General features: G+C 45.1%; 1 long non-coding RNA gene across 1 annotated transcript; it reads left to right on the plus strand.

Annotated features, from left to right (window-relative positions):
• Positions 1-370: 370 nt before the first annotated feature.
• LOC310879982 lies at positions 371-9,479 on the plus strand. Its single transcript, XR_014571299.1, has 2 exons — positions 371-774; positions 6,023-9,479. It is a non-coding gene; the product is annotated as an uncharacterized lncRNA (long non-coding RNA).
• Positions 9,480-18,853: the final 9,374 nt, after the last annotated feature.

An 18,853-nucleotide genomic window follows, 5' to 3' on the forward strand; every position in this document is an offset into this window, starting at 1 on the left:
TTGGTAGTTTACAGTGATCAATAACAGGTTAGCTTTGGTAATATAGTTTCTTGATTTTTTAGTTTGAGTTGGTTAAATGCACTGATAGAATCTATAAAGCATCTAGAGGCCCACAAGAAACAGTCAGGAGCTCAGGAACAGCTTTTCAAGAAGCTAACTTAAAACCCTAACCTGCTGCCAGCCTAATGGACCACCTGGGCACAACAGGGTGCTGCTCCAAGGCAGCTGACCCTGCCCTAGGCTGGCCCTTCCCACCTGCTCCTGCTTATCCTTGGGCAGACACCTAGTGAACTGACTGAGGAAAGCAAATCACCAGAAAAGATTAAATAAATAAATAAATAAATGTAATTTTTATGCTGGTTTAGCTCAACACACTGGCTCAGTGCATCAGGGGTGCTTGTTCCATGGGCGGAGCAGCAGCAAAGCTGTAAGGATATGGAGAAACAGCTGCAGGATTGCACCAGCAAGGAAGTTCCTTGAAGATAATCATGATGTGAACATGAAGTAATCTGATGAACCTGCACAACCCATTTACACAGATCTTCTTGTTAAACATTGAGAGGGTCTTCATCCTATTCACCATCACAGGTGACTTCCACTTGAGTTACAAATGGTCACATCAACTCAGGACTTAATGAGGTTTAATTAATTTATAGCCACACCTTACTTCCCTGGTATTAATTTGCCTGCAGATAAGCATAGTGCCTTTAGTCTTTCATTCACTCTGAAGGCTTCAGAAGATACTTTGGACTTCTACAGGAGAGTTTCAGCAAGGTAAGGTCAGGGCAAGGTGGGGAGATTACAAGTGCTTGGCAATAGCACCCACCAGAGCCAGGGTAATGTAGCAGAGCAGGCAGTAAATGGGTTGCAGAGTAGGGTCTCACCTCTGGCCCGTGCAGGGAAAAGCAAGACAGAGGGCATAGCTGATGCTGCCTGCAGAGAGCCCCATCTGACCCTGCAAACCATTCTTTTATTCTTGTGATGGGATGCTCTTAGCCTCCTGCTCTGCCTGTGCACTGCAAAACAGATGTGAAAAGAAAAGAGAGAGAAGAGGAAAGCTTCAAGTTGTTTAAGAAGGAGCAGCACTGAAAAGGCCATTAAGAGTTTGGTTGAAACCCACTAACATCCAGAAACTCACAGCTGAGCACCAGGCATCCAATATGCCAGCAGAGTTAGATAGTGTTAAGGGTGATGGCTAGCTGCAGACAGATCCTGGCTGCCTGTTATTTTGCTGTGAATTTCCATCCTTTTTGGAGAGTTTAAATCAGAACTTTAATGGGCTTTTGATGTTGTTTTAGTTTAGTGAATAGTTTCCCGTTGTATCTGCTTATTCAGTGAAATAGCGAGGAAGCGCTGTTACAGTGGAAGATGACGAGACTATAGAAGCCTATCTCAGCTGCATTTGCACAGCAGAAGCCTTTAAAAATCACTGTGCTATGAACAAGACATTTCCATATTTCACGGCTATTTTTGCTGGGTGCCTAAAGTTGATGATACAGCAAAAAAAAAAAAGAGGAGGGGGGAGGAGTCCTTCTGCTGTTCCTTTCTTCTTAACAATTTACAGCTCAGCCATGTTGCTTGGCAAGCCCAACAAAGTGGAGTATGTTGTGGCTGTAAAGTGATAAGCACATGAGCTACACTGAGGACATTTTCTCCCTGCTATTTGGGTAGGGAAATGGGGATTCACTTTGAAGTGGAACATTAGCTTTTTTTTTTCTTTTGCTGCTTCTCTCTACCCAAAACTTATCAGAGCAGCTGTGTCTTTTGGGAGAAGATGGTTGGAGGTACTTAGGGACACTGATTATGTGGCTTTGAAGCAGTTAACCCTCTGCACACTTGATAGTCATCTTCTACTCCCTTACTTATTCAGGCCTGCAAAGGTCTATCAGGCTCTGTAAATCATGGCAGTAAGAAAGCATGCATGCTAAAGCTAATACTGGGAAAGTGAATCTTGCTAATGGCTGCTTGGTGAGTCTGTGGGACATGGCACTAGACTGAAGAAGCTGAAAATATGCAAAGGAAAATAGAAACTGACCTTCAAGAAAAGTTTGCTGTTGTATTGGTCTGTTGTGTTTCCAGAGATGTTGCTTGGCCCTCCAGGATGTTAATCCTTCTGTGATGCTGTACCCAAAACTATTGGTTGCTTTTCAAAGCCCTTGGAGTCTGTTTTTTTGGTTGCCTTTTTTTTCCACTTCTGTATCATTTATACTGATTATAATCTGTGACCATTTCTTAAATACCTTCCATGTGTCTGGCAGCCTTTGTCCCACTGTGAAAGGCATAGCATACACTGAAATGCTCAAAGAAAAGTGGATGTGACTCTGCAGTTACCTTAGTTCTTATGGCATCACTGAAGACAGGCTTGGGGGTATTTTTTCCAAGGTGGGATTTGAAAAAGATTTATTGGACTGGGAATAGAAGGTGATCTCATGGATGGTGGGGAAAGATCCCAGCCCAGTACTGATGGAGGGTCCCAGTGGTGGGTGTTGGGAGCCTGTAATCTGACTGCCTGATCATTTGGCACAGACCCCAAGGGCCTCGCCTGTGCACCACAGAGAGCAAACACCTCTCCAGAAGCTCTTTCTAACCCAGACACAGTGATATGCCTTGTCCTTGACCTACCTTCAACAGCTGTGAAGGGGATGAGCTTTTTCCCTTAGATCAGCAGATGAAATAAAAGCAGAGACCTGCAGTTATCCTTCACTAAAGGATTAAGGTTTCTCTGGGCTGGTGTTATTACAGTGACCACAGGCAGCCCCACACTGGCTAAGGGACTTCCAGTGGGGACACAGGTTTAAACTACAGGTTGAGGCATCAAATTAAGGAAAGCTGTTTCATCCAAAACTTTGGACTCGGGGGCTCAGGCATGTCTCACCCGCCTTAGGGAGGAACAGAGCTGAGGCCACAGCACAGGGCTGGTGGTCAGAAAATTGGTCAACTCCTCCTATGTTGCTGAAAATCTCTATTGCTCACTCTCTCCATCTATAAAGCAGGATTATAACACTTGTCTTAGATGGGTGTGTGAGGATCTGTGGCTGTAATAAACCTTGCGGCTGCTGGCTGTAATGCACCAGCCTGATGCTCACTGCTATTACGAGGAATAATTCTTTGCATATGACCAAAACAAACCGAAGGAGGTTTTGGAGGGCAGCTCTGTGCTGAGTGACAGTGACATTGTCTCAGGTTTGCATAAAACGATTCTCTACTGAAAGTTGAAACATAGAAAAAGCCTGCTTGACTTTTTTTATAGGGGGAAGATCATGCAATATTTTGTCATACGCTTTTGGTTCTGGGAGTAGTGAAAGAGTATTAGAAGTATTAGAAACACTGGAAAAAGAGAGAATGGCTCATGTTAATCTGACCCTCGACAGAACAATGTGAAGGAAGGCCACTTTCATCAGATTTCCACTATGTTCATGGGAGAGCTGGGAGTAATTCTGAAAATAAAATCCAAAATATGGGACCTGTTGCAGATTGCATCTGCTGAAATATCTGCAGAAGTTAGCAGCATCTCCTGCAGGCTGAGGTGGAGTTTGTGGAAACAACTATAACTTCCCAACAAGTAAAAATTTCCTGGCTTTGACTCCATTTGGGTCAAAAACTGGGAAATTACTGGAGTTTCCGCAGGCTAATAGCAAAAGTCAAGGATTGCAAGCCCACATGAAACATGACTGGAAGTTGTCCTTTGTGGGATCATACCCTAACACACATGTGCCTAGCACAAAAAGAGAATCCAAACCAGGCAAACCCCCTGGATCTTTCCCTTCCCTTCACAGTTCCTATTTTGATTCGAAGCTCTCCCCAGGCTAAAAAGGGGAAACTTTAAAATTAGGTCAGAGCTCTGAACTCCCGTTAGAGACACTGAGGTCACTGTGGTTGTTACCAGAGTAAAATCTTGGGCTGCAATCAGGACGCGTTGCATACTTGGAGAGGAGCTGTTCCCCTGTGCTACAGTAAGGATTCACTGGCCCCAGGACGGCTGTGGTATAAGGTTTAATCAGGTTAGCTAGGTTTTCTCTCTTGATTTCACAGCCTCCATTCAGCACACCAGATTATAAACTTTCAACATGTAATTGAACCTGACTCAAGGAGCCAATTGTATTACAGTGAGCTTTAAAAGGGGGAATGGCAAGGGCTAAAGTTTTCATTCAACGAATGCAATTTCTATGCACAGAAATCAATTCAATTGACATCAGTTGAGCTTTAATGCTGAATTAAAGAGCTGCCAGGTTTCCCCCATGGGGCTTTTACAGTCCGGGTTTTATGAATTCATTAAAATGCGCACACAAACTTTTAGGGAAATAGCATTACACTGTAATAAGAGCTACAAATCGACCATATTCCTCTGAGATAGAAGTCTAATTTGAGTTGCCTAGTTGGCAAAATTGTTTTCCATCGTTTTGCATTTATTAGCAGAGGGTGTCATATTTTCCCTTGTTTCTATTTTGCTTTCTTGCTGTTTGCTTAGTAAGGGACAGCACCATGCTTAGAAATACCAAGGGGAGATGCAGGCTTTGGAAAGCAGGTGCCCTCTTGGGAAACTGGAGCAATGTAGGATGCTTCAAGGCAAGCCAGGATGGTTGGGCTAGAAGACCAGAACTGCAGGATTGATGGTCTCTACAACTGGAAGCTGGAGTCACTCAGCTTTCAATGAAAGGGAAGAGCAGGATGTCCTGAAAGACATCTGTGCTAAAGAAGAAGCTGGCTCCTTAGAAAGGACTGGAGCCGAAGTCAGCTGAGAAATGAGAGCGCCAAATACTTTAGAAACGATCTGGAGTTTCAGTGCCTTCCCCTCTGTTAATCTCACACTCTCTGAAAAGAGTCTCCTTCTAGCAGCCCACATCTATCTTCTGCGCTAATTGCAGGCACAATTAGACTCCCAAATACTGGTTGCCTCTGAAATACTGATGATGGCTGGAAAACTGCAGGGGCAACCACAGAAACTGTGCCCACAGTAAGGATATTTGAACATGTTGGCCTCATCTGCTAGCCTCTCTATGCTGTTGTACTCCTGTTGCACACCTTGCAGTGCTCTGTCCAATAATGAACATTCACAGGGTTTCATTAAGTATGCTCTCTAATTAGATTGATGACCCTGGTGATTGGAGGTCTTGACCTAACCATGAAACAAGCGGGACTCAGAAAGCACAATTCCCTCGTGCTGTTGGTTTCCTAGCATGACTTGTCTACAGCTTTTGATGGATGAGGGAGTCTCTAGGGCTAATTCTTCTCCTGTGGAGAAGGCACAGTTGATGTCATTTGGGAAGCTGAATTTTGTGATGGGGACACACATGCCTGTGCAGGGAGACTCTACAGACAAATTTGACAGGCAGCCAACCCTCTGTCGAGTGGTAATACATAACAGTCACTGCCAGCTCCCATTTCCAGGCTAACTTAGTGATGTGGAATGACTCCATATGCTCTTAACAGATCTGATCTCCCACTCCGATGGGTCAGGAGGACCTAGAGAAGCAAAGGAAAGGGGCTCACCAGGACAGGGCCCTTTGCCCTTGAGAAAGAAAAGTTTCCTGCGCTGCTGCTTTTGTCAGATACACACATGCAAAACTAAATGGCACCTCTGCCCCCAGCAAAAGCATACAAATTATAGAGTAGCTTAAGGAAACATGGTAGGAAACAGATTTATGCAAGAAGAATATGTATTTGATGGCTTTCCTTGTTTGGTTCTCTAGATGCTGATGTAACCAATAACTCAGTGTTACATCAGCAGGGAGGGAGGGCAGTGTAGTAAGGACATTTGTGCCATTTCCTCAGTGTTTTGCAGGGACTACATTTCTGGTAAATTTTCATGAAATGTGAAGAGAAACCTAGAAGATTAGTTCAAAGATTGCATCAACGCATTTTGCTGGAAAGTTATTACTATTAAATAGCAGGTCTTTTTTTTTTAACAGAGGTTTGCATAACACTAAGGGAGGAAAATAAGAAACACTACAGATTTGCTGATGAGCCAGTTAAGGTATTAGAAGGGAGGGATAAGGCTCCTCTCCTCATTTTTTCTTTTCAGTGGACCATGCTGATCTTTTCTAGATGAAAAGAAGGCAAGCTACCATCTCTTCACACTTAAAGAGCTCCCAGGAACAAAGGGAGAATGGGATAAGACCAAGTGCTCTTACAATGAACCTTGGAGGACAGCAAGCCAAGAAGGAAGCATGTTCTTTACCCACATCCCCAAATGCTGTGAACATCCAAGTGGAAAGTTCCACCCAAGCTGTCTGGAGACCCAGTAGCAGCAGGACTTGGACCCTTCTTTTTAACCTGTAAATTGACACAAATAGGCAAATTATGGACCCAGCAGGAGGGATTATGCCTGAGGCAGGCAAGATGTAACTCATGCAGAAAAAACAGTGAGAAAGGAAAAGCTCAGTGCCTCCACTTCTTGCCCGTTCCCTCTTTCCCAGGTCAAGAAGCAACACCCATTTGAAATCGTGGTTGTCTCAGCAAGGCACAAATCCTGCAGCTGGCCAAGTCCTGCAGGCAGGGGCAGAAGCTGTGTGCTGAATCAGCTTGCCTGAGGCCACCTGGCTCATGTGCCAGAAGGTGCCAGCTCCAAATGTAAGGCTCTCAAGCTAGAAAATCTCAGACACTTGACAATGTGCTTGTATATACAGAAAATGCCTGTGACAGCTAGACTGCTAGATAGACCTTAATAAGAATTGTTCTTAAAACCAAATGTTCAGAGATATTAGTCCAAATGAAAAATCATGTGGGACTGAGAGAAGGAAACAAGAAGAAACTAAACCAAACAAAAAACAAGTCTTGTTGGTACTGACCCCTTCCCATTAAAAGGCGTTTGGAAACAAAGCCTGAAAGGTGGTTTGAAATGCGCAGATGTTAATAGTGCAGGTTATTGCAAATCTCTCTTTACTTGATCCTCCTCTCCCTTCTGCTCCCGCACGCACCCCCCTGCAGACCTGCTGCTGCACACACCGTGGGAATTCATTTCCCGGCAGACTTTCTTTGACCGCAGCGGATAGAGAAGGAACAAACAGGTCGAAAAATTTGTCAGCATCCTATTAAAGTGCTGCCAAAAAAGGGTGGCGATTCCTGCCCGGTGGCACCGAGGCTTGGATTCTCTTGGTTGGGAGCGTAAATACGAGCACGGTGCCCACCCCTGCCCTCACCCTGCCCCGGGCTGTGCTGGAGGGGCTCGGGGAGCAGCGCAGAGGCTCAGTGATGGGGTGCGAGTGACACCCTGTGGCCACCTCTCCCCGGGCTCTTCCCGGACCTAAAGAGCTGTAAGGCTGGTGAGAGGGCTGCAGGCAGCCCCTCCAGAGGGATCCTGTCCTCTCCTGCGCTGCGAAGTGGTGCTGCTCCTGCTGGGGAAGAGGAGCCGCGCTTGGGGTCAAAGGGCTCTCTGAGCATTCCCTGAGCTTCAGCCAGCCCTGAGGATTTAGAGGTGTACCCCAAGTCTCTCTGACCCACGTCACTAATTCCTTTTGCCCTGCTCTTGCCCCATCTTTTTTTTTTTTACATGGCACTGCACAGCTGGTCACTAAGTGGGTCTGATTTCAGGAGCTTTCAGTAGCTCCAGCCTAACTAATGCAGGAAAGAAAATATTTATATTCAAGGATATCTTCGCTTGTGGGATTGCCGGCTGTGTTCAGACAGCTGTGGAGGGTTGGATGGTTCGGGCAACGACTGGAGACGCACCTTCGACTTCTCTGAGCCGATGCAAAGGGCAGTGGAGAACCAGTTATCTTTTGATCCAGATGTAGGAGCTGTTCCGTCATTCTGTCTTATTTTAGCCTGTTACATGCAGTGAAACCAGTGTGATACTGATCCAAGATTGTTAATCCAAAGTGTTTTGAGGCTCACCAACAGCCAGACCTGCCTGTGTTCTAGGTTTGGATGGAGGTCTACCTCATCTTAGACCCAAACACCAAATCTACAAATGTTTCTCACCATGGATAACTACATACTTGGCTTCGCATGTTGTTGTTTATTTGTTTTTGTTTTGCTTTTCTGTGATGTCAGGAGGTGATGATATTTTATTCCCTACACAGAAGGCATTGCCCAAGCCACCACTGCTTAATTCTGAGGGTGCAGAACATTTTGTTTCCCTGTTCAGAGCAGGGAGGAAAAATATCTCATATAGGAGGAAGAGAAACCCCACACTGTGATCACGTAGTTGCTGTATTACTTGTCTGGATGAAGTATTGTTTTGTTCAAAATGTCAAATTCCGTGTGTCTGTTTCAGCAATCCAGAGATGAGTTATCTTGAAAATCATCCTTCTGTCACTGAATTTCCAAATTACAAGGGAAAAAAGCAAGTGAAAGGAGCTCTGCCATTAGGTTTGCCAACTCCTTCCATTTCAGCAGCAAGCCACTGGTTTCACTGCCCCCTGCCCAATTGTTTATGATTTTAGGTTTTCCTGCAATAGGAGGGAGGAAGTGATTAATCTCTTTATTAGAGATGGATGGGAGGAGAGATTTTAGTGTACATTCACTCAAACTTTGGGGTACCTGCACCTCCTATCACTCTCTCAGCATTGCTCTCGATTGGATAATTTTAGATCTTTGCATACCTACTAATATCCTCTGCAAAAGAAGGTGGGGAAAATGTAGATTGCATATTTGCATATATCTACATTCGTTTGCATATATTTCAGCACATTCCCTTAGACCTACGTGCCCTCCTGTTAGGAAGTGATTGTCCACCAAACTATAATATGAACACATTACCATGTTCCTGTCCCTTTCCACAGTACATCATCTCAGTAATGGAGCAGGTCAGCTCAAAATACAGGTTATGAAATAATGTCATATCCCTCTGCTCTGATCTGTACTAACATACATATAAACGCAAAGGCCTGCTGTCCCAAACAAGCACTCATCCTTCTGCTTCTACTGGATTGATGTCTGCAGACCCATCTGAGCTGTATGGGGAATTCCCCAAACTGCCACAACTTCATTCCTCATCACACAAGTGTGAAAACATGAACAGGCGAACCACCAGCTTGTGAGATCCAGCAACCACACACAAACCCCACTGCCCAAGAAATTTGGTTCTGCCAGACATTTTCCAGTGCAACATCTTAATTCAGTCATTCTCCAGTTTGAGAGATGATCAAGGCAAACACCACTTTCAGGGTCCAATCTGAAGTTCAGTGGTGGTCCTGGAGGATGGTGGATCAGGTTCTCATTTTCCAGGGAATCAGAAGACTTGGCCTTCACTGAAAATCAAAACACAAAAGAAAATAGAACAACCCACCACCTCTTTCTAACCCTTCAAGTTGTGAAAATTATCTTCTGAATGTAAATAGCTTCAGTAATTAAGATTGTTGAATATACAGTACTAGGGAATGTGCAGTTCATGATTTTTTCAATGAGAACATATTAAATTATGCCCTTTGATATCTCTTTTCGAAATGTGGAATTATCAAATTTTTATGTGCTGGATGTGTGTGCTGACTCTGTCCATACATAGCAAATGCACTTAAAATGCTAACGTTTCAGTGTAATAGTTCGATTGATGAGATTTTTCTTATAAAAGGGGGAGGAAAGGGAAATCAGATAAAAGAAGATGGCTTGGGGAGTTTTGATAAGGAGCACTTGTGAGTCTCCATTCACCCAGCTTCCAAATGATCCAGAAAATGATTGAGTCCCTTCTGAGCAATCAAGGAATAAAACTGGTTGCTGTGGGCCAGACCTTCACCTGTTCTAAAGTGACTTATTTGCAGCAACTATTGCTTTACAGCAGGTGATATTTTGGCCCTGAAATGCAATATAGGAAGAGCTCTGCTCCATCGTGTGTGCCATCTGGCCGGGGTGGTCACTCCTCCAGCAGCTCTGTCGCTGTGCTCCAGGTCTCAGGCTGGTCCCTTGCTGAGTTTTAGGGAATAATGAGCAAAGGAGGTAGGACATCCCTCTCGGGACCTTTGTCTTCACAGAGAACCACTGTCCATAAATGCAGTTATCCCACATCTATCAGCTTCCCCTCTATGTGTGGGAAGGACTGAATAGTGGAAGTCAGAGGTCTGCTGTATTAAACTTGCCTTGGCTGCTAAGCAGATGGTTCATTTGGAGGGAGCTGAAGTCCCAGTAATTCCTCTGTGCTGCAGCTTCAGATCCATCGTCCTTTAGCTGTTAACAGCCAGAGGGAGGTAGGCATATCTGTGCTTCAGAATAAGGTCTGGAAGATTCATCAAGCCAACCCAAACATAAATCCAGCACCATCAGGCCTTTCCCTGCAGCTATATGCTGTCTCCCATGTGATTTTAGGCAACACTTTCCAATCTACTTTCTGATAATATCACCATCTAGTAGCACTTAGGACACTGTCCCAATAATAACACACACAAAACCCCTCTTCCTGCAATTATTTCCTTTCACCAAGAGAGCTACCAGGTTGTGGGCACATCTGTTGGCTTGTTTATACTTTAATGCCATCCAAGTAATAAGAGCATCAGGAAAAAGAAAACAAAACACAGAAAAGCCTCTAGTGGGGTTGGTGCTGCTGTGTGTGCCTATGGTAACTACTGTGAGCATTAAGATGAAGCACTTCAAGCATGAATAATAATAACAAAAAAAAGTCTAGAAGATAGATTAAAGCACTCTAGCACTTTGTAATAGTGTTTGTAATGCAGATAAAGCGTTTGTACTCTAATTTCCAGCACCACCAACAAAATAAATAAGTGTGCTTGGATTGCATTTTTCTTTCAAAAACTGTTCCAAAAACTGTTCTTATTGAAGGAAAACAACTTAAACTGGGTTTAGAAACACAATGTAAGCGGGAAAGTTAGGCACTGTTATCAGCATGACAAGTGCAACCTATTCCTTTTATAAACGGTGCTTGAAGAAAGACACAAAGCTCATCTGCTCAAGATCATCGTGTTTTAAGTTTAATTAAGCAGCGAATTAATGTTTGCAAAATGCTTTAAGATCCTTCAGCAGACGGTGCTCATACAAGAGCAGAGTGGTTTTAGCATGAAACGCATTTTGGGGAGCTGAACTAAACTATTCCTGTCTGAGAGCTCAGTCTGAAGTGGCCAGGGAGAAGATCCTCACTGACTTCAAGCTGGATCGGATCAAACCTGCAGGACAGGAGTCTAGATTTAGCAGGCAAGTCCCAGCGAAGAGAGCCAGAAAACTTCCACGCTTAGAGTTAGGCATGCATTTTAAGTAGCTTGCTTTAGAGCACATATTTTCATATGCATGCTGTTCGTAGAGCTGAGGGCCAGAAAAGGCCATCAGCACAGCTCTGCTGACCTCCTGTTTATCTCAGGCCATTACATTTCGCCCAATAACCCCGTGCTGAGCATAACAACCTGTGTCTGCTAAAGCAGATCTTCTGGAAAGTGCTTCCAGGCTTGTTCTAGGGCCAGGTGGATATGAAGAATCCACCACTTTCTTTGAACTAATGCTTAATCAACTTCAATGTTTAAAATGTGAATCTTTTCTCTTTATTCCTCATTTGAATTTATCTGGCTTCAGCTCCTAGCCATTGGATCCTGCTATGCCTTTCTACCCTAGACGAAAGAGCCCGTTAGTAGGCAGAGAAATTTTCTGCAGCTGCGTTCACTAAGGTAGCATTACAAAGGCTACTTTCATGCTTGGGGGTAGAAGATCACTGCTTGGGATAAGAATGAAATCAAAAGAATTAACATTATTCTATAGAGATCCCAACGCAGTAGCTCTGGTACAGAGATTTCTTCTGTGCTCCAAATATCTGATAGCCTAGAAAGATAAAAACAGTCAAGTGAGGGAAGAGTAAGGCCATGGACATGACCAACACTGAACATGCATATTCTTGGCTCTGTTTTATTGCCATTTATTTGCATTGAGAGGTTTGGTGGCCTACAACAACCTCCTTTTCTGGCCAGTTACGCCCTGTGCCTCGGCAGCACTTGGCTCTCAGCAGGAGCAGCAGAACAAGGGTCAATTCCCTGCAGCAAGCCTGGACCCAGCAGGGCCGAGATTCCACCACATTTCCCTGCCAGCACAGCATTGAGATTCCACCACATTTCCCTGGGCCCTGCTTAGTGCTGTGGCTTGTACTACAGGAACACACAGTCAAAGGAGACAAGAACTGCGCTTGGACCATCGTGCTGGCAAGGAGGTGAAGTGCAGCTACGGGGACCTGCTGGAAGTTGGGAGCTGGATGCAAATGCAAACCCCTAAACTAAACACGTTTAGAAAGCCATATGCCGCCAACCCAGGCAGTAAGGAGGAACCGTCTGTTTGCTCAGAGCCCCGTGCAACTCCCACGCATGGCAACAGAGACGGAGCTAGATGGGGCCCCTGGAAAGTGTCTCCAGTTTCTTATTTTATTATCACCTCCAGGTTCTCCTCATAAAGCCTCCGGTTCAAAAAGGCAGAGAATTTGCAAATAGCCAGGGGACACTCACCCCCGCACAAACATCCAGCGTTTCTGTGGTCGGGATGCCTAACTGCTCCGTGATAGCTCTGCCAGCGCTTCCGAGCCATGGCAAGCGAATATCATTAGCAGCATCTCCCAGCCCCAGTGCGAGGGCTTCGTTTGCTTTACTGTTGGCTTGGTAACAGCTGCTGTTACTGCTCAAGGTGGCAGGAGGGCAAAAAAGTGCTTATTGCCTTACAGCACTTCAGGAAAGCCTTACAGAGTCTTTGGCAGGGTTTAATAGTGGCCAGGCGCTCCCCAGAGCGACGTCCCGGAGATGCTTTCGGGTGATGCTCTGCAGTGCTGTAGCTGTGCCCCCGCCACCTCTGCACCACGCCGAGGCCAGAGGGCAGAGCCCAAGCCCAGGCTGCAGCACCAGCAGTGGCCACTGGACACAGAAAAAAAAAAAGAGACATATTAATTGTACATAACGGCACAACAACATGCAGCTCTACCACGTCCCGACCTGGGAACAGTAAGGATGATGCAGGCATTGCTCCAGCACTTCCTGAAAAGAAGTCTCATGGGCTTTTCCCATTCGGTGGGACGGGTGATAGGAGCCTCATCCAGAACAATTCCTCCCTCCCTCTCTCAGCGCAGCAGCCAAGAGGAACATCTGGAAGGAAAAACAGGGCCCACGTGCAGATTTCATCAGCAGCTCCACGTAACGCAGTGTGTAATGCAATCTACTGCCCACATTTAATATGCGTTAATTTGAGGGATGTAGTTTGCAAGACATCCTGGTCTAAGTCCAATTTTTACTTAGTTTTGGATTCCTTTTTACCTTCAGTTGCCAATGGTGTAACAAGGGGGGATAGACACAGCATCCTGCTACAGAGAACGAGGGCTGCCTGGTTGTGTGTCAGCCCACAGCACTATTGACTGACGTGAGAGAAATACGGGAGCTGATGCATTTGGATGGGAACGAGCAGGGCAAAGTCCTAGGCCTGAAAAACATTGTGAAAATGCAGGTGGCCACAGCTGCCGTGGCATGGATCTCAGCAGCAGATGAGGACGAAGGACAGTTTAGGACACATTACCTGGGAAATGTGACATTCAAACCACAACAGCAACAAAACCAAGATGTTTAACCATATTTATCCGCAGATTCCTCATGGAGAAGGAGCTGGTGCAGTGCTGGTGCCTTTGAATTCCTAAACCGTCAGGAGCTAAGACAAATCTTTGAAGAGAAGCTCTCTGCACAGAACACCTGTAGGATACGAGTGGGGAGAAATTCAATGACAAGCTCATACGGGTGCAAGAGCTGCCACTGAACATCACCTTGCTGCCCATGATTGCAGGAGGAGATGCAGCTGTAGCTTCATCCACCACTTAAAGTCTTGAACCTCAGCCTTGCAAAAACCACGCTAGGTTCAGCTGCCACAAATACTCCAAAAAGAGAGAGAATTTTTTTTTCTGAGTGAAGGCTTTTATATGGCCTTACTGTTTGCTTCTTTCTGATTACAATCAGGACACTACCAAGAATTCCAGACTATTATTTTTAATTCTCTTCTCTCTCCCCTCCAACTCCGCTGCTCCCTTGACCTGCTACCATAATGCGCTCACAGGGAAAAGCAGTTGTGGGAACTCTCGCCCTTTCTGCATTGTGAAGGACAGGACTATCTCCGGGCTGCCATTCATTCCATCAGCCACCGCTCAGGGAAAGCACAATTTGCTGCAAGCTGATAGCGGCGTGCTGACACTTAGCGGGACGGGAACGTGCTCCAGCCTGACAAGGAACAATCACACATTGCATTAAAGGAAGAAAAGGGGACGGGGAGGAGAAAGGAAAAGAGGTAGAGGAGAGAAGGGAAGAAAAAGAAAAAAGGACAGGTGAGCTATTCAGAAGATGCCCTGTAATTTGAGTGTCAGTAATGAATGTTAGCTCAGATGTTTTGATTGAATATCAGAAGGAATTGTATGCTGGGGAGTCATGTTTCCCACTTTACTGACAGAGCAAACTAATGGGAAAATATTCCAAAGTGACTGATTTTGGTGCTAAGACTCTTTTACTGACGTCTCAAACAAGCACAGGAAATGCCACGGCACGCATAGATATATTTTACCATGTATTTAAATAAATAAATAAAAAATTCAAAAGTAAACTCAAATTCAGCTAAAAGAACAGCTGAGTCCCTGCAGCCCACTGGCAAGAGCTGACAAGTCCATAAAAGAAGCAAGTCTTTTTTTTTTTTAAACTCTCCCAGTGAGATCAACTTGATCTTCCCTCCGGAGCCCGTGTCTCTTTGGAAGAACAGCACTGTTAATTTGTTCTCTCACATGACTGGATGTAATACAGTTCCATAACCTTTTAACATTTTGCTGCTTGCATGGCATACCTGTGTCTTACTTATTGCTCATCAAATTATGCAGGGAACTCAGAGCCCTGCTAAGATGTTTCAAATACGCCTGCATCGAAAATACGCTTCTGTAATTCAGGCAGCACAAAATCATTATCACAGCCTCATCTGCATATTAGGATTCATTCTGTCAGCCTGAGAAGCCAGGGCTGAAATAGCCAAGCATAAAAGAGAGGGAGAATTTTCCTCTGGTGGCGTCTCGTAAATCATCAGTTTCTAATTTACGGATCTTTTTTTTTTTTTTCCTCCGGATCTCCATCTATTTATTTATTTATTGCTTTCCAGAATACAAAGTAATTAATATTAGCCTCTACACAGCAGGAGTGAAAAAAAAAAAAAGCTACGTTGCCAGAGCACATTCACCAAGTCCTCTTCATTACGAGTTTGTGCAGATGGGAGAGCTGCGGAGCAGGATGACCGTGTGGTTTAGGTCTTGGCAATGGCCAAGGACTTGCGAGTGCTGCACACAGCTCCCACCTCTGCTCCATGTGTCCTCAAGGAGCAAATTCACCAAACTTTAAGACCTCTTGAATGCCATTGACTTTTAGTGGGACTTACTCTGCAATTTGGACACTGGAAATGGGCTTCTAAATGCAGATGGCTGGTTCAGAAGACCTTACCTTTCATCTCTCCGTGCCCTCACCTCTAACTCTGAGACTGTACAGGTTTCTCTGGGGTGTGTGCTATTCAAGGCATTGACTGTTTTTCTCACTGTATGCCTGTATGGGTCTTAGGATGACAGGCTTTCCCTTAGGGCCAAGAAGTTTCACCATACAGGTAAGAGCAGGAAGCACAGAAGCTTCAGGATTTGGTAGATGGAAGCAAAACTATTTTTTTCTCGACCTGCTGCTGCTGGCGTTCTTCAGTGTCCCTACTTATGGGTGCCCAACCTGAGACAAGTTAAAGTGACACAATTTAGAGAGAGGAGATTCTCAGCACTTTCGGTAAAGCTGAAGGCCAAAAAATCAGTAGCGGTGGGAGAAAACCTAAGCCAAAGCTTTTTTACTTGCAAAGCTCCAGCTCAATTCTGGCTCAGGCAAGTAGGCACTGGAAGTTGTTCCTGCCTGACAGTTGCACTGATGGCATCTGGAAAATGAGCTGCTAAGTTTCAGCTTAATTTCTAGTGAATACATTACTCAAAAACCGTTCAGTGCATACATCCTGGTACCTACCAAGTGCAATTGCCTATGAATCACCCAGGATGCATTTGTACAAATGAGGCTACCACAAAAACAAATGGTAGTGATTGCTTCATTCTATCCTCAGCACAGAAATCAGACACTAAATCATAAAAACCATTTTGCTTCCTGAGGCCAAGAACACAGAAGGAGAGGAAACAGGCCCAAATTTTGGAGTCTAGAGCTAGATGGGTTTGTGTAGCCTAAAGGCTGCTCTTGAAACATTGCTGCTAGATGTTTTGTGGACTGACAGAGAAAATGGCCTCAAAGGAGGGAAAGGAAAGCAAATTAATTACAATGTCAGAGTTATACTGCAACAAAAGCAAGTGGAGGCAGAGTCACAACTGTGAGCTCAATGAACCTCTCTACAGTAGGAATTTTGCAGCAATTAATAGGACTGTGCCCTGATAAAGGTTACCTTGTCACTGCTAACTGAACGTGATTTTTCCCCCATACCATACCTATATTATTTATCAGAAATGAACTTTAATAAGCTTATGCTGTCAGAACTCATCGCCAGAGTGACCACACACATGGTACAGCAGATGCAGTGCAAAGATCTGCTTTGACTTTGTCCTCGGAGGTGCCAAACTTCTTTCAAACATTAGAGCTACTGGCACCAAGACAAGTCCTGCAACACCACCCCAGGACCGCCTTCAGGAGCATGGTGGGGTGGGGGACCCCTGGGTGCAATTCAGACCTGGTGGCCACCAGAACATTTAGCAAACCGTCTTCTTGGCTTTCTTTGTACTGTCAGTTACCTGTGATGCTGGGCATATTCTCATGACTTGAACTATTTCTGGGATCTGTGGAAAGGAAAAGAATAAAAATTCTTTATTGTGAGCACTTTAACTCAAGGAAAGTGCGTTACAGCCCAGCCTGCTTCAGTCCAAGCTGAACAGAGTAAGGTCAGTAGCCACAGAGATGGTCATGGCATGACAAGGCTGCTCTGATGCTCACTCCTCCTCTACTATAGCCAGACTCCTAGGAGCCTCTCCCATTGCCTCCTCCAAGTATTCCCAGTTCCTCCAGGGAGGGAAGGACCAGTGGTGGGTGCTCAGCATCTCTTGTCACTGAGGCTTTACGGGAGTCAGGCGTACAGAAACAGTAGGAGCCTCCAAAGGATTCATGCACTGCAATGGTAATGCAGGGTGGTAGAAGTGATAATACCCAGACAACACTTATTTGTTAACCATTTTGTAATCACAGTACTTGCAATTACAGTTTGATATGGCACTGCCGACGTGACCAACATCTGGAAGTATACTGGGGTCTTCAAAATGAGTACAGTTTCATTTCCCTTATTATTTGCTTCTGCTGAGAGTGGCAGTAAACTGTAGTTAATAAAGGAAAGCCAGCTTTTATGGGCTAGGAAGACAGTAAATATATGCAAAATGGTTTGTTGAATCTAGCAGTGGGGTGCCATAAGAGGCCTCATAAAGCAGGGATAGAGTTTAGCATCATTCTTCTAGGGCTGGGAGTGATACAAAATAAATCTCTCCTGAGTCTGCTTACTGACAGGCCCAGTTCAGATAGTGTATATACACAGTCAGAGCTTCTTCCTCTGCAGAGTTCCTGTTAATCACTGTTAATGCCAGTCATCAGATCACTAATCATTTGAAACAAGAAGCTGCAGATATTACAGACGAAGATTCGGGATGAAGTAAATAGCACAGATCTCTCCAGGGGTAGGAAGAAGGTCTGAGTCCCCTGCCACTGATGCTGCCTGGTACAGCATGAGCTTGTGTTTGCCTTCGTAATCTTTATTATGATAGGAACTACTCCACCCTGACATGAACAGGGAGGCAGGAACCTTGAGAATCCTTCATATGGATACCTGGACACAGGGATGGATGTGGCCAGCCCCTGACCATGTTCCTGTCACCAGATGGGAAGAGCACAATGTCTGGGCTCAGCCATGCCCCACCAGACCCAAAGCACGCGTGTTTTGTAGCAGTTTGATCATTGAGCTGCAAGTGCCCATAGCCATACACTGAATCACTTAAGCAGCCTTGATGGGAAACCCAGATTTCCTAAGTCCCATATCACTCTTCTAGCCCAACCTGGTTCTTTCTGCTGACTACGCAGACCTGAAAGCTGACACAACACCATTTTCTTTTGCCACTGGGGAGGGTTTAAGAGCACTGTGGTTCTGCTGATAGCCAGTTGTGTCTCAGTTTATCACTTGCAGTCCTGGGAACATGTCTTAAGTTGTCTAAAACAATCTACTTTTTTGCTCAGAGCAAAGGCAATGAAAAGGTTATGCCACTGCGGTACAAATTTTCCTTGTAAATCAGATCCCGAAGTCAATGCCTGGCAGCCACCTTCTGTGATGTACTTAAGATCCTGAAACAAGGGCATGTGCCTGCAGATGTCAGGGTGTGGATTTACATGGCAGTTCGGGATGCGGGTCTCTGGCTGAATTTGCATGTACTGCCAACGTCAGCTTCATTTCATCCGATGATGGCTTTCAGAGCCCTTGCCGGAGGACATTTTACAACACAGGATGTGCCATTTGAACACAGGCTCACCTGGGTGGCTTCAGAGGGGGCAGACAACAGTATGAATTCAATACCCAGTGACTGGTAAGGGTAATACTTGGCAGTGCAGCAAGCAACAAAACTGGATGTGCAGGAGAGGAGGAGGGGAGCAGGGAGAATGGACTCGTGGCTCGATCTTGCCCTGAGCTGATTTCAGCAGGCTCCATGGGAGCTAGGACTATTCCGCACTTAACAGCGGGAGTTCAGGTAATTGTGAGATTGAGTCTTGCAGGAGACCATGACTCGCCAAAGGGGAAGTCAAATAACATCAAAGCAATCAAAGGAATTCTTCAGGAATTACTGAGTGAAATTCCCTGGCTCAAACAGGACCGTAGGCTAGATTAATTACAATTGGCACATCTAGATCTAACATCTGTAAATACCACAAGTCATGTCAAT

The sequence above is a fragment of the Anser anser genome, assembly GCF_964211835.1.
Source record: "Anser anser genome assembly, chromosome: 12".
Taxonomy (NCBI): Eukaryota; Metazoa; Chordata; class Aves; order Anseriformes; family Anatidae; genus Anser; species Anser anser.